Source organism: Rutidosis leptorrhynchoides, chromosome 3 (assembly GCF_046630445.1).
Source record: "Rutidosis leptorrhynchoides isolate AG116_Rl617_1_P2 chromosome 3, CSIRO_AGI_Rlap_v1, whole genome shotgun sequence".
Classification (NCBI taxonomy): Eukaryota; Viridiplantae; Streptophyta; class Magnoliopsida; order Asterales; family Asteraceae; genus Rutidosis; species Rutidosis leptorrhynchoides.
Genome location: NC_092335.1, coordinates 667,888,344 through 667,901,231, shown reverse-complemented (window position 1 = coordinate 667,901,231; position 12,888 = coordinate 667,888,344). Strand labels below are relative to the sequence as shown.

The 12,888-nt window shown below is 34.5% G+C and overlaps 1 non-coding gene across 1 annotated transcript; it reads left to right on the top strand.

Annotated features, from left to right (window-relative positions):
• The first annotated feature begins 11,599 nt into the window (after positions 1-11,599).
• LOC139903525 (small nucleolar RNA R71) lies at positions 11,600-11,706 on the top strand. The gene has a single exon (XR_011778339.1). It is a non-coding gene; the product is annotated as a small nucleolar RNA R71 (small nucleolar RNA).
• Positions 11,707-12,888: the final 1,182 nt, after the last annotated feature.

Genomic DNA, 12,888 nt, shown 5'->3' with positions numbered 1-12,888 from the left:
ATAGTCTAATTTTCACAAGTGTCGGTCTTTTGTCCAAACCCCAATTATGGTCCAAAGCCCAATAACCCCGTCTTAATATTCAGTCCAACATCACGATTACTTCGGCTTAAATAAACATAATAATAACTTAGCTACGAGACATTAATTTAAAAATGTTGAACATAACTTACAATGAGTATTAATCGCGTAGTGTTACACGGACAGAATTTTGACTTACAAACTTAAAACATTCGCCACTATAACCTTATTATTATTAACTTAATATTAAAATTATAATTATAAAATATAAATATATATATATTTAAGAGAGAGTGAGATGTATGATATATGTGTGTAAAACTCGTCGAAATTCGTTGCAATTTATAGACCTGGCCAGACTTCTGGGCTCATACGATAGCATGAGAATTACTCATGCTGGCCATGTGATCGCATGACCGTCTTCTCCTGGTCATATTTTAATTAAAATGTGGGCTGCTGAGTTTTAATAATATATAATATAATATATATAATTTTATATATTTATATATATATATTATATATATTATATTATATTCTTGTGCTCTGTTGACTTATAATTTTAGCTCCGTTGACTCGCGCGTTGATGCTCGGTTTATGTCCCGGTTCCGAATTTTCGAATGTCCTTTCGTACGATTTAATATCTTGTACTTTTCGTTTTGCGGCTTGTACTCTTGTAATTTTTGGACGTTTCTCAGCAATAATTTGAACCACTTGGATTGTACTTTGTACTTTTTAGCATTTTGGTCGTTTGCGTCTTCAAATCATCGAATCTGTCTTTTGTCTTCACCTTTTATTATTTAAATGAATATCACTTGTAAATAGAACAATTGCAACCAAAAGCTTGTCTTTCTTGAAGGATAATGCTATGAAATATATGTTCGTTTTTAGCATTATCAAATATTCCCACACTTGAGCGTTGCTTGTCCTCAAGCAATATAGAACTTGAATATAAACTTTACTAGAATCACTTCTTTATTCTTCACACTTTGTACATCAGTGATTTTGATATGGCGGTATGAACAATGATAGTAACGATGTGGTTTACAGTCCCACATGACTATAAAAATTTAGATCCTTCAGGAAATTGGATCTTTATGAAAATATTTAATCTTTTGAAAATACATTCTAGCTTTTACCCTGGATAATTTTTCCGGAATAACCCTTCACCGGTGTTTGCAAAATGTTTTTGTGGGTTTTGTGGGTTTCAGATTTGAAAATTTTAGCTCAAAGCTTGCGGTTTTGTGTCACCCACTTGCTAACCTTGTATTGGGAAAGCAACACGTCCAGTATACTTGCTCTGTATATTATCTTTCGGTAAACTACCGTCTGGTTGTAAAGGAAAGCGTTGAACAAGCAACTGTTAAGGCAATGTCTAATGACATGCTTTTGATTATGGTCCATATCTTGTCGGATGCAATTACTATCCTTTGTAAGAGCAATAGTAAAGATCACCCAATAGTTTTTTGGTCTGGCACAAGGTCCTGTCTTCGACCATGCTATGCAACCACCGTTCTTACGGTTGACACCCGATTTGATTCAGGTGACCTAATGAATTCCGGTGAATTCTTAGGATTTTACGTTCAATGGTAATGAACACACTGAAAATGGGTTTTCAGAAAACAAATCGGTTTGTAATTTTGATCAAAATATTTTCTCGTTCATGCTCGAGTTTAGATATCATCAAATTCCATGAGTTTGTAATTCTCAATCTTTTAAAGTCAATCTCAAGGATTGAGTAATATCAGGCTTAAAAGCTGATTTTTAATCTTTAAGGAGATTATCCTTTCTGGGGATCTGATTCATTAGTCTTATAAGCTAATTTGCATGGTGCCCCCCATTGTACGAGACAGATCCTCTCATGGATAGGATTAGTCTGACCACTTGGCGACCCTGTTTGATGCTGTGGTCCGTGGATTTCCAGCTGATTTTCGAGAAAACTTTTCAAGGTTTTTCGTAGACTCTACAACTGGTCTGGACGACAACTTCCTGACCTAAATCAAGAAGCGCGTGTCTTTTTTCGAAAGAGTTTTCTTCCTTTTAAATTCCATTTATATTACAATAAACTAGGTAAAACTGATTAATATCGTCCAAAACAAAAGTATCTTCAATTATTTGTACAAAAATATGTGATATATGTTCTAAATGACTTGGTAAATTTTTCCCACACTTGGCTTTTATTTTTCTTTCTTTGCCTTTTTAGTCTCTTCTATTCCATTTTAAATGAATTCAAGCGTTTTGGGTTGTTTCTCAATTTATGTCCTTTTCGAGGTAACAATAATTTCGGTGTTAACACCTAGTTTTATCGTTCATAAATATGTATAAACATGATTTTGAGTTCATTTAGTTGAAAATTTTTAAAAATTTTACTAGAAGTGGGTAGTCAGTATATAAGACTAGGGCTGTTCTTTATTATCAGAGAGCACTAGATTCTAATACAACTACTGATTTACTAGTAAAGTTTAACGGTGGCTATTAAACCAAGTGTATAAGTCAAAAATTTTAAAACCGAAATAATTTAATCCATTCCCACACTTAAGATCTTGCAATGCCATTATTTGCAAGAAATCAGTAACAATTTAAATTATTGAGGGTGATTAGCGTAGAAAAATGATTAAATTTTACCAAAGTTTCCAAACATATTGTTGTTTGTTTGAATGATAAATGGTGCACATCATTTGTTCATTCCTGCAGTTTGTTATTTCACATATATTTTGCATCTTGTCGTCAAAATTAGTTGCTTTTGCTGAACTTAATGCCAGTCTTTGAAAGTGCGATGTTTTACCCTGTTGTGTACATGAGATAAAATACATACAATACAAATATAAACATGCATGGTATTTTGAAATGGGACTTAATATCCCACTTTCAATTTACAAAAATGAAATATTAGTACAAAATAATAAAAATATTAAACATTACATAAAAGTATCAAAATGTTAAATGTTTAACATAAATAGATAAAAAAAATAACAGATAAGAAATCACCAATGGAACACTATTGATTTGGATAGGAATTCCAGTTCATATCATCGCTCGAGTTCCATGGTTGGTGATAGGTGTCCTGGTAGGCTTGATTGGGGTCGTACAGGTCAAAGGGTGGTCGCATGTCGGGCTGATGTGGTGGATAAAAAGCAGGCCGAGTCGGGATGTAGTTATGTGGTACCTGATATGATAACTGGCTCATGATTTGGTGCTGATGAACTTGCCAGCTATCGTGTTGGCGTCGCCTGGATTGCTCATACTCATCCGCGGCTCTCCACTGCTCATACTGATGATGCCTAGCCTGGTTATTCATTTCCACCTCATCTACATGCTGGAAGACATCAGTATAACTATCCCTAATGACATCCCTAATGTCATCTGCTTCCTCCATCTCCTCATCCGAACCCCTCTCTACCTGTGGATGGGTGCCCTGATATGGTATTGGCCTATTGTGCCTCCGTTTTAGTACATTTGCACCTTGATATACCTGCAAACCTATAGTATCGGTTTGTTCCTCAACTACCATCATTGGACCCCCGTGTTCCCTATCTACACCTAAATACTCTCCAATGAGAGTAACAAAAATGCCTCCTCCAATTATTCCCCCGTCCTGTATTCCTTCCACAACTTTGGACAAATAAAACCCAACACAGTAGGGGATATTAACAAAGCCTCTTGTGTCTCGAATGCACTTAAGGTAGAATAAATCGTTTAGGGTCACTTTCTCCTTGTTTCTACCTCTTTGTGTAATCGAGTTTGCTAAAAATCTATGAATTATGTGAAGCTCTGCTTTATTAATATCTAAATAGGAGTGTCTTCCTCCCCGTGTAAATACATTAAAATTTGACATACGCCTCCATATGGCGTTAGCGTCAAAATCTCTATCTACCCTCTCACCTTGATAAATTAAAGCTGTACAATTAGGTGATAATAATTCAGCGGGGGTGTAAATCTGTAAAGCCCTAGCCATGTCTATCATGGACATCCTGTACATCCTCCCTCCAAGTAAAAATCTAAGAAAAGTCTTATCATCTAACCTATCTACATCCTTATTTAAGGCTATAGTACTCATTAGATCAATACACCACTCCTTATATACAGGCCTACGAGTGGTAAATAAACGTTCCCAATCACAAAAAGAAGAGTTGCCATACCTTTGGATTAGTAATAGCCTAACTGAGTTAGCTAGGTTGACCCTTTCCAAAGGCTCCCAATCTATTACCCTTGGTACTTCCACATTTTTGGTGCAAAGCTTAAATTTGTTACGTTGGTACGTTGGGTAATCTCTCCAGCTTCTATATTAGGATGTAACTCCTGTTCATGAATTCTTGAGTGTTCTATTACATGGTGAACGGGAAATATTATGTAGGCAATAAAAAATTGTGGTTCTGGTTCATAGTATGGCACGTGTTGATCATAATGTTGTTGTTGTTCAGGTTGTGGTTCTTGATCAGGTTCTTGTTCAGGTTGTCTAGACGATGATGCACCGTCCGTATTTGTAATTCTCTGCAAAACACATTAAACACAAAATTTGTGCATCCAAATATGCATTAGTGTTAGCAAGATAACAAATTAAAACAATTACAATAACATGTTTAATCCATATTAAACTTATACTCATTTTCATATTTTTATCAATTCTACAATTTTTCAAATAAGCATATATGAAAAGGTATACAAAGTTCATAACATGTTAAAATAACTATTACTAGCAATTAAACAAGTTTCAAATGGCAATTACGTCAATTTAATCAAGTTTGTGAATTTTAGACTTAAAAAGTCCACTTTGATGTTCAAAAATCATGTTTATGATCAAAGTTTGGATCATTTAGTTACCTAAACATGTTACACTACTTAATTTAGCAATAATTCATAACAAAAATCGGCCATAACCTGTTTATATCAAAAAGCCCCAAATTGCTCAAGAACACAAACCCTAGATTTCTAAATTTTTTGAAGTTTAAGGCTTTAAATCATGACAAATAGCATCAATCTAGGTTATACAAGCATAATATACTAATAATTTAACTCTAATTAAGCTAGAAATCATCAAAATTAAATTAGGTAAAAATTTGCTCAAGAACACTAAAATTCGAATTTAAAGAGTTTTAGGGGCGGAATCGTTACCTTCTTTGAAAAACTTCTGAACAAACGCATGATTAGAGCGGATTATAGCAAGAAATTTGGTGAATTTTGTTGAAAAATCGCGAATTTTTGAGATGTTTGGGGGAGTTTTCGTGTATGTGTGTGTGTTTGTGAGAAGGCAGAAGTAGCGAGCTGCTTATTTTAATATGTCCAGATTTTAGCTTTCATGCGATCGCATGGATATGTAGGGTAAACCCCATGTGATCGCATGAGGTCTATTTCTTTTTTTTTCTTTTTTTTTATAAAAACGTTTTACTTATAAAACAAAAACTGATTAAATTTTAAAAATTTGTTTCTTTTTAGATTAAGGGCGTTTCGGTACGTTTACCTAGTTCATCCCTCGACAAAATTTTAAAATTTGTCATTTTAAAGCGATTGTTTTAAAAGCAAAGATTTTTGGATTTTTTAAATGTTTTTGGCATACTTTAGATCAATAAAATTAAAAATAATGATAATAAAATTTCTCGTCCCGCCCTCGGGTAAAGCAATTTCGGTTCAACGACCTAGTCTTCAACTCACGACGAATTTTAGAAATCATATTTTTAACTTAATGAAATAAAGTACATTTTTTTTTTTAAATTCACACCAAACTTAAATTTAAAATGCATAAAATTTCATATAAATATTAATAATATTTATATTCATTAGTTTACAAACTTACATTTAAAAATAATATAGTTATATATTAATTTTAAAAACAAGGTAAAAATAAAAATAAAAATATTTTTGGTCTTTTATCCCACTTTAATCAATCAAATATTATCAAAAATATACGTCCCTCTTTTGGGTAAAATAATTTCGGCTATATTACCTAGTTTTACTCCTGACGAATTTTTGAAATATTTTAAATTTATTGATTAAAGATATTTATACCTTATGAATAAACGGTACATTTCGCAGCGATGAATTAAATTTTTGTATGATATCAATAATTTCAGTTTCGCATACCTAATTTTATTGAATATCAATTTAATACTTTATAGCGAACGATTCAGTGTTTATTATCAAAAGCTTAAAAGCAATAAATAAAAACAAATAAAAACTGTACATACTTACCTGTGAGATAGAATTCTCAGAGACCTGCTTTAGCCGACTCATAGGAGAGTCGTTCGATTTGATTTTCCATAGCTACATAGGCGTAACCTCGATTTTTCAATAACTTTTCTTCTAAACATATGAATGGTCCTTCTCTGCATAGAGTAACGAATTCGGTATTGGAATGTGTTTGATTGTTCGAACATTTACCTTCGTGTGACCATTTTCCGCATTTATGACATCTTTCAAGGTGTCGTGCTCTTCTTTTTGTTGCGGATTTTGATTTTCCTTTACCAAAATGTGTCTTATGATGATTCTTCCTGAGTTCTTTCCTCACTTCGTCCATTTTTCCTCTTATGAATGATACCAGTTCACTCGGGAAGATGTTATTATTACATTTAGTAATCATAGCGTGTAGTAGTAGACCATGGTTCAAATCAAAGGAATTCTTCATCTCGTAAAACCTAAAAGAAATAAAAATTCAGAATGGAGGGAGAAGACTAGTTCTTTAGAGTCTGCTAGGGAAAGACCATTCGGATTCCATTTTTGAGACTACACGAAAACAGAACATCTAACTCTAACAGAAATTCATATTACCCTTAAAAGATTCGAATCTTCCCACACTTAGTTAGCTGTGGTGTCGAAATTGTGATTAACTTCATCTTCAACTTCCATTGGATTATCTATGTAATGTTTAACTCTGTGACCATTAACCTTAAATTCAATCCCATTTGAATTTATCAACTCTATTATTCCATACGGGAAAACTCTTTTGACTATGAATGGTCCAGACCATCTTGATTTCAATTTTCCAGGAAATAGCTTGAATCGCGAATTGAAAAGAAGAACTCGGTCTCCTTCCTTGAATTCTTTTGAACTTCGGATTCTTTTATCATGCCATTTCTTCGTTCTTTCCTTATAGATTAACGAATTTTCATATGCCTCATGTCTTAATTCTTCTAATTCATTTAGTTGACTTAACCGTAGACGTCCGGCTTCATGTAAATCAAGATTACATGTCTTCAAAGCCCAAAATGCTTTGTGCTCAATTTCTACTGGAAGGTGACATGCTTTTCCTTAAACGAGTTTAAAATGTGTGGTGCCAATTGGAGTTTTGTAGGCTGTTCTAAAAGCCTAGAGTGCATCCTCCAATTTCATGGACCATTCCTTTGGATTCGATCCTACGGTTTTCTCTAGAATACGTTTTAAAGCTCGATTGGTATTTTCAACTTGTCCACTTTTTTGTGGATGATAAGCAGTGGAGAATTTATGAGTTACTCCATATCTTTTGAGAACTTTCTCCAGTTGATTATTACAAAAATGAGTACCCCGATCACTTATTAAAGCTTTCGGTGTTCCGAACCTTGCAAAAAGACGTTTTAAGAAGTTAACTACAACTCGTGCATCGTTAGTTGGGAGAGCTTGTGCTTCCACCCATTTAGATACATAATCAATGGCAACGAGAATGTAGAGATTATTATGAGATTTTGGAAATGGACCCATAAAGTCAATACCCCAAACATCAAACACTTCAAATACTTGAATGACATTTTGTGGCATTTCATCACGTTGACTTATTTTTTCGGCCCTTTGTCAAGCATCACAGGATTTACAGAGAAGGTGTGCGTCTTTGAAAATTGTAGGCCAATAGAATCCAGCATCGTAGACTTTCCTTGCTGTAAGTTGAGGCCCATAATGCCCTCCTGTTGGTCTCGTGTGACAATGGTTTAAGATTTGACTAGCTTCATCCTCGAATACACATCGGCGTATTATTCCATCGGGACAACTTTTAAACAAATGTGGATCTTCCCAGAAATAGTGTTTTATATCACTAAAAAATTTCTTTCACTTTTGGTACGATAACCCTTTTTCAAGGAATCCACATACTAAGTAGTTTGCATAGTTTGCAAACCATTGAATTTCATTATAATAAATTTTCAATAGATATTCATCAGGAAAGTTGTCTTGTATGGCCGATTCATTTAGAACTTCTAATTCAGGATTTTCAAGACGAGAAAGATGATCAGCTGCGAGATTTTCTGCTCCCTTTTTGTCTCGGATTTCAATATCGAACTCTTGTAAGAGTAAGATCCAACAGATTAATCATGGTTTGGCATTTTGTTTTGAAATTAGGTATCTAAGAGCAGAATGGTCGGTATAGACGACCGTTTTTGCTAGAACGAGATATGAACGAAATTTGTCAAAAGCAAAGACAATAGCAAGGAGTTCTTTTTTAGTAGTTGTGTAATTCATTTGTGCTCCTTGTAACGCCTTATTAGCGCAATAAATAGGTTGAAATTATTTTTCAATCCTTTGTCCTAAAACGCCCCCCATTGCAAAATCACTTGCATCGCACATGAGTTCAAATGGTAGATTCCAATTTGGAGTTATCATGATCGGTGCATTAGTGAGTTTTTCTTTAAGAATATTAAAAGATTTAATGCATTCATCTAAAAAGATGAATGAAACATCTTTTTCTAGGAGTTTATTCATAGGAGTGGCAATTTTAGAAAAATCTTTTATGAAACGTCGATAAAAACTGGCATGCCCTAGAAAACTCCTAACTCCTCTAACATTGGTGGGATGTGGAAGTTTAGCAATTACATCTACTCTAGCTCTATCCACTTCAATTCCTTCCTTTGAAATTTTATGACCAAGAGCAATGCCTTCTTTAACCATGAAATGGCATTTCTCCCAATTAAGTACTAGATTTGATTGCTCGCATCTAATAAGCATTCGTTCAAGATTAACTAGACATGTTTCAAAATTATCACCGAAGACTGAAAAGTTATCCATGAAAACTTCCATGTATTCTTCTATCATATCGTGAAAAATTGCCATCATGCACCTTTGAAAGGTTGCAGGGGCGTTGCAAAGTCCAAATGGCATGCGTTTGTAAACAAAAGTACCATAAGGGCACGTGAATGTGGTTTTCTCTTGGTCCTCGGGTGCGATTGGAATTTGAAAGTATCCGGAGAAACCGTCAAAAAAACAATAGTAACTGTTCTCAGCTAACCTTTCCAACATTTGATCAATGAAAAGTAAGGGAAAGGGATCTTTTCTGGTGGCGTCATTTAATTTTTTATAATCAATACAAACACGCCATCCCGTTACAGTCCTAATGGGAATAAGCTCATGTTTTTCATTTGTGATGACAGTCATGCCACCCTTCTTGGGTACACATTGAACTGGGCTTACCCATGGACTATCAGAGATTGGATAAATTAAACCTGCATCTAGCAGTTTAATTATTTCTTTCTTAACAACATCTTGCATATTTGAATTTAGTCTTCGTTGGCGTTGCACATATGTTTTATGACCTTCTTTCATAAGGATTTTATGTGTGCAATACGAAGGACTTATACCTTTAATGTCATGAATCTTCCATGCAATAGCTGGTTTATGAGCTTTTAGCACAGAAATGAGTCGAGATTTTTCATTTTCAGTAAGAGAAGACGATATTATTACAGGTAATTCAGATTCACCATGTAAATAAGCGTATTCCAAATAGTTTGGAAGTGGCTTTAACTTTAATATCGGTGGTGGTTCTTCTATCGATGATTTGTATCGATATCTGTCTTCCTCTTTTAGCATTTGAAGTTCTTCTTTTTTTGGTTCGTATTCATTACCCATGAGTGCGGCTAACATTTCAGCTTCATCAATTGGTTCAGTTCCTTCTCCTAAAGAACATTCTCCAGTCCCTTGTAATTCTGAAAATTCTTGTAACAATTCTGCATGTTAATCTATAGTTTGAATATAATAACATGTATCATCTGCATATTGCGGTTGTTGCATGGCTCTATCAACAGAAAAGGTAACACTCTCGTCCTCTATACTTAGGGTCAGTTTCTTACCAAACACGTCTATTATTGCTTTAGCCGTGTTTAAGAATGGTCTTCCTAATATAAGAGGAACTCGAGAATCTTCTTCCATGTCCAGAATAACAAAGTCTACTGGAAATACTAAATTACCAACTTTAACTAGCATATTTTCCATTATCCCTCTAGGATATTTTACTGATCGATCGGCTAGTTGTATGCTTATTTGTGTTGGTTTCAATTCTCCAAGGTCTAGTTTAGCGTATAGTGAATACGACATTAAATTTATACTAGCACCTAAGTCTGCCAATGCTTCTATTGAACTAAGACTACCCAGAAAACATGAAATTGTGAAATTTCCTGGATCTGAGAGTTTTTCTGGTAGTTTATTCAACAGCACTGCAGAACAATTAGCATTCATTGTAACAGCCGAGAGTTCTTCCATTTTCTTTCTATTTGTGATTAGATCTTTCAGGAATTTAGCATATCTTGGCATTCCTGAAATCACATCAATGAAAGGAAGATTGACATTTATTTGTTTAAACATATCCAAGAATTTGGATTGCTCGGCTTCAAGTCTTCCTTTTCTCATTTTACTCAGGTAAGGAAGCGGTGGTTGGTATGGTTTAACATAAGGCTTTGCCTTAACTGTGTTATCTTCATTAACCTTTTCAACTACCGGTTCTGTTTCCTTCTCTTACTCAGGCTGTGGTGCCTGTGTAGTAGGAATAGTGTCATATGAAATTACAGGCATTTCAGGTGGTTTAAGTGTAATACCACTTCTTGTGGTAATGGCTTTAGCTGTTTCATTTCGGGGGTTAGCATTTGTATCGCTAGGTAGACTCCCCGGTTTTCTTTCTCCAATTAACCTGGCTAGGTTACTCACTTCTTGTTCCAGATTTTGGATAGAAGCTTGTTGATTTCTAAATGCTTGAGCATTTTGTTCATTAGTTTGTTTCTGAGATGTGACAAACTGTGTTTGAGATTCAACTAGCTTCGACATCATATCTTCTAAATCTGGCTTTTTATCATCGGTTTATGGTGGTTTATTTGGAAAAATAGGTCTTTGCTGGTTGTAAGTATTATTAGATACTTGTTGATTGCTATGACCTTGTTGATTATTGTATGGAACATTTCAGTTATAATTCTGATTTTGATTGTAGTTCGGTCTTAGCGGTTGATAATTATTTTGATAATTATTTCCAGGCCTTTGGTTCATGTATGAAACATTCTCTCTTTGTTCCATTATTTGTTCAATACTGAGACAATCGTTTGTCAAATGTGGTCCTCCACACTGCTCACAACTAATTCGTATTGCGTGAATATCTTTAGTCATCTTTTCTATTCGTCTCTCGAAAGCATCTAACTTTGCGGAAATGAAATCAAAGTCATGGCTAGAATCGGTTCTAGCCGCTTTAGATGATCTAACGATGTCTTTTTCTTGATGCCACTCATGTGAGTGAGAGGCTGTGTTATCAATAATTTTGTAAGCTTCAATTGCAGTTTTCTTCATAATGGAACCACCAGCTACTATGTCGATGTCTTTTCGTGTTGTAATGTCGCATCCTTGGTAGAATATTTGTACTATTTGATAAGTGTCTAAACCATGTTGAGGACATCCTCTCAACAACTTTCCAAATCTTGTCCACGCCTCATATAAAGTTTCATTTGGCTTTTGTGTGAACGTAACAATTTCTCCTTGAAGTCTCACGACTTTAGATACCGGAAAGAATCTTTTAAGAAATTTCTCAACTAAGACATTCCATGTGTCAATCGCCCCTTCAGGTAACGATTCTAACCATTCTTTGGCTTCTCCCTTTAAAGTCCAGGGAAATAACATGAGATAGATCTGTTCATCCTCAACTTCTCTGATTTTGAATAGAGTACAAAGCCTATTAAAGGTACGAAGATGTTCGTTTGGATCTTCCTTCGGCGTGCCACTAAATTGGCATTGATTAGTTACCATGTGTAGGATTTGTCATTTGATTTCATAATCTGGCGCATTAATGTCTGGTTGAGTAATGGCATGACCTTGGCCAGTGCGTGTAGCTCTCATTTGATCCTCCATACTTAGAGGTTCCTGATTTTCCATGATTGAATTTGTTGAATCGGAATCACTAGAGGATTCTGATTTAATGGTTTCTTCCTCGACAATCTCTGGTTGAATGATTTGTGGTTCAGGAGGAATAATTAGTGGTTCAGGATCTCTGAATTGTCCTTGAATATCTTCCGAGTTCTCAATTGTGAGGTCGGGTTCAAAAAATGGATTATCGGAAATTTGAATTGGAGTACTTGGTTGACTAGATGACGATTCTAAAGAAAAATCAACGACGACAATGTTGGCTAGATGTCTTGATCGAGTTACAGGTGGTGAACGTATGAAAGGTGGTGAACGTTTTGCTCGGTGCATTCACTGAATATCCTATTAGTTATAAAAAATTAAAAAATTATATAAGTTATCAAATTAATAGACTTTTCTGATTTTTCTCACGTTTCGAATAGCCAATAGATGCAGCAGGTAGCCAGGACCCTTTAAATCGGAAGCCCACAACTCGCCACTAACAAATTCAACTATTACTACGAACCAGAAAATTTTGAATGTCTATCAATTTAACCGCTTAAAATAATTTTCCGTCGAAATTTTGAAGATAAAATCTATGTCCTAGAAACTAGAGCGTCGAGAAATAAGAAAGAAAAAAAGTGCGTCGAAAAACGTCGAAAAATAAAAGGTCAAAAAATAATAATAAGAAAGTAAAGCGTCGAAACTTAAAAGTCTAAAAATTAAATATTCAAAGTTGCATCTAAAGGTATTAAAGCTTAAAGGAATTCTATATCTAAAACGGCAATAACTTAATTAGGCACTAAAATCTATTTAAAACTAAAGCGATAA